The following is a 4,168-nucleotide window of genomic DNA, read 5'->3' as shown; positions in this document are numbered from 1 at the left end:
TGCAGGCATTATCATAATGCCTGCATCTGTAGCTTTCACTCTATGCATCCGAAGAAGTGAGGTTTTTACTCACGAAAGCTTATGCCCAAATAAATCTGTTAGTCTTTAAGGTGCCACCAGACTCCTTGTTGTTTTTCTTAAATTTTGTGTTAACTAACAATTTATTGGTTTATAATGTGTATTTTTGGGATAAATACAATATATCTGTAAAGTTTTAATCTTAAATTATGGGTATTTGTACTCTCAAATTTAACTCCCATTTTATTGTAGTTTTGTCTTGGAATAAAGAGAGAAGAGAACAGGGCCTAACCATGTAAATATGAATGCTAATGGAAAGACATAGCTACATTATTCTCCAATGAGACTATTCTGGGGTATATGTTTATCCCACTTTAGATACTTGCATTTTCTAGTTGGATTCCCTATAATTTTGTTTTCAGTCTTTTTTAAAAGTAGATAGAGACCCCAATAAATTACCTGGATGGGAACAACTCCGGACACAGAGGAAGCTTGGATTCTCAGCCAGCATCTGAGATGCCATTGGCTGCTATCTCTGTAATAGGCAGAACAAGATCCCAGCTCCAGAGGGCTCATTAATGCCCATGAAATATATTTGTACTTTCTTCTATGTTCCTCCTTAGGGACTTCTGTTGGTCACAAGCAGTTGGGAGGGGAGGAATTTGTGCCAGTGAGAATTACCAGCAACCTACTTCACTCTTCGTGGTTTTAGAAACTGCAGTACAAATTGGCAGCAAGAATCCGTGTTTTCTTGCAGACTACACTCGATGGCAAAGCCGAAAATAGCTGCTTCTAACATTTACATGATTAGAGCCCATTCTGTTCTATGTCTCTGTGTAGTTCTAGTGCACCCATCACTGTGGTATCCAGGCACCATGAGTGACAATTAAGGACCTGCTTGCCAGTTTCCCAATGATTATAATAAGAATATTAAGCTAAGTGATGGGAAATGCTCTTTTGCTGGCCATCTTGACTTTGTGTTCTTTGTCTCTGATCTTGGATTTTACAATAGAATGTATTAGTTATTTTTTTTTAAAAGGAGTGGGGGAATAGAAGCAGTTTTGCAATATCTGGACTCCGGGGGTAATGTAAGAAATTTCTACTCTAGAGAACCATGAGAGACAATAATGTCGTTCCTGTCTTTATTGCTAAAATTTGTTCTTCTCTTGACACCAACCTTCTCATTAGAAGTGTGTAAAAGGTTCATCTCAGATGCACTTGAAATCAGTCATGGTTTGAATCTGACCTCCATTCATGAGCAAGCAGTGGTTCATTAGGCATTTTGTGTACCTGCAAACACTCCATCAAAGTATTGTTTGGGGGTTTTTTGTTAATTTTTTTGCTTTATCTGGATATCCACAAACTATATATCTGATTCTGTATCTCGAAGTTAATTGGGGTTCAGTGGGGCAAGTCAAGTGACATTGTTGCATGCCAGTGCATCTTATCATACCAAGAAATATATTAAAATGAACTAATATACACTTAAGAAATAATAATCCACTTGCACTCTGTGCCAGTTTGTTCACTTATAATAGATATTCACTAGCTGTCAATACCATTTCTCATTTAGGATTAATAGTTTATCTTGTGTGTGATTTGTTGTGCCCGGAGGTTGGGTCTCATCTCTGATTTCATGATGCACTTTGGTACTAATGATGAATATGGATAGAGAAAGAGAGACAGTCGCCAACGTCTGCCACTGGCTGGCTGGTTGTAGACACGTTTCATCACAAGCAGCAACACTACAAGAAGTATCAGCCATATTAAAACTGTGCTGAGCAGAGAAGGAGATTATGGGACAAGACCACGAGCCTGATCCTGCAAGCCATATTCATGTGAGTGGTGTGTACTCCTAGAAATGGTCCCATGGAAGTCAGTAGGACTTTCTGAGTAAGAAGTGTTTGCATGAGTAGGGCTGCAGGATTGTGCCTCTGCTGTTATTAAGAGTATGTCTACACTACCCGCCGGATCGATCTATCGGGGATCGATTTATCACGTGTAGTGTAGATGCGATAAATCGATCCCTGATTGCTCTCCCGTCGACTGCTGAACTCCAGCTCAGCGAGAGGTGGAAGCAAAGTCGACGGGGGAGCTGTGGTGCGCTGCGAGGATGTGAAGTAAGTAATTTTAATTCGATCTAAGATACGTCGACTTCAGCTACGCTATTCTCTTAGCTGAAGTTGCATATCTTAGATCAATTCCCCCCACACACACAGTGTAGACCAGGCCTTAGATACAAAACTAAATGTAAAATATTAAAATCAAAGTAAGTACTAAAGCAATTCTTGTGTAACGCTGCCTTAACTTGTATAAAAAATTGGACTATTTCAAAATCAACAATCTATCCAGCGCTGGCTTCCATCTCTTCATGTCTTGTTTTGTTTCCATAATTCCCTTCCCATTCTTTGGAATTGTGTTCCTAATTTTCCTCTTTTCTTCTTAACAGTGAAACTAGGCTTGTGGCCTAGGCACACTTCCTTGTACATCTGGATTCAAAATTTTTATTCCACAGACCACAAGAAAGGCACCAGGGATCATTGATGACTCCCAGACTACAGCGCGAGACCCACTATCTTAACGCAACTCATTGAATAAAATATCCCTGTTATGTTTGTCTTTTCCATTAGTCCTGTTTACGTGGTTTGGTTTGAAAGGTATCAGAAACCACTAATGGAAAGTCAGTATACATGAAGGAATTCACATTGGCCTTGTTTCAGGAAAGCATGTACACATATGCTTAAATCCATCATGAAAACATGTATGGGAAACACAGCTGGTGGAGGGACATCTCAGTGGTTTGAGCATTGGCCTGTTAAACCCAGGGTTGTGAATTCAATCCTTGAGGGGGCCATTTAGGGATCTGGGGCAAAAATCTGTCTGGGGATTGGTCCTGCTTCAAGCAGGGGGTTGGACTAGATGATTGTCCCTTCCAGCCCTGTTATTCTGTGATTTCTATTGGAAGAATAGGAGCATTCTTGTGCTTTAAGGATTAAACTAATCTCCGGCCATAGGACAAGCACAAGGCCTATGCATCTGCTAAGCCTTCAGATAGGACTCAGGTCTCACTAACCTGCTGCATACACCTAATACTGTCTGTCTGGATGCAGGTAAATTTTACCGTAACATAATAAATAAATACAGTTTAAAGTACAACATTAGTGCTGATTCATGATCTTTATCAGACTTCAAATAAACATGTCATGTTGGAGTTGAAGTAACACTGACATAAATATACGGTGGAACTATGTAAAACCACAAAAGTAGTGGGGGGTGGGGTGGGGTGGGGGGAAGAGACAACAAATTGGTCGTTCAAGTCTGGGAAGAGAATGAAAATTCTCCACTAGTTCTGCTGGGTTTCCTGCTGGAAGATTATTCTTTTCACAAACAGCTGTCTGCATGTCAATGACTGGCCTGCTCTTCTCCTAGGATCTAATGTATTGACATAAAACAGGAGAAAAAACTCAGTTCTGGGGCTTATGTTCCCCCACCCCAAGTCTATTCGCTGTAGCTCTTCCCTGCTGTGGCAGGCCACTCTCACCCCTACCTGGCTGGAGTCTTTTATTTCTCCTGTGGAGTCTTCTATCATTTCACCAAAAACAGTTCAAAATAAAGTCTTCTCTAGTCCATGCATTCGCCCTCTTATCAGGGATCCTCCCAGGCCTTTCCTGCTTCTAGTCTGTCCCAACCAAGACCCAGGAGTCTCTGATCTCCCTGAGCATCTCCCTCCTCTGCAACTTCCTGCTGGTCTTATAGGGAGATAACCTTCTCCCTGCTCAGGTGTGCCTGCTTACTAACAGGCCGCAGTCCATCCAGCCTGTAAAAGAACAAGCCACCATTACACTGCCTATTCTTTTTTTCTTGAGCAATTTTGTGTATCACAAGGTACTAGAAATCAGAAAAGATTCCAGCAGTACATAACTGGCTCCCAGAAGTTTCACTGTATGCCATCAATGAAAATTTGATTTATAGACTGATAAAAAGTACCAAGACTTTTTAAAATGTTTTTGAATATGCAGCAAAACATAATGGTATAAATGTGTCCAGTCTTTTTATTGCACTCTGTTTGACTCCTGTCCTACAAATACATATGAATATGCTTTACTCTGGTTGGAGAAATATTGCGGGCAGGGCTATGTTTGTAAAATTA

Source organism: Trachemys scripta, chromosome 7 (assembly GCF_013100865.1).
Source record: "Trachemys scripta elegans isolate TJP31775 chromosome 7, CAS_Tse_1.0, whole genome shotgun sequence".
Lineage (NCBI taxonomy): Eukaryota > Metazoa > Chordata > Testudines > Emydidae > Trachemys > Trachemys scripta.
The sequence above is the reverse complement of the archived record's forward strand: the minus strand, read 5'-3'. Positions refer to the sequence as shown.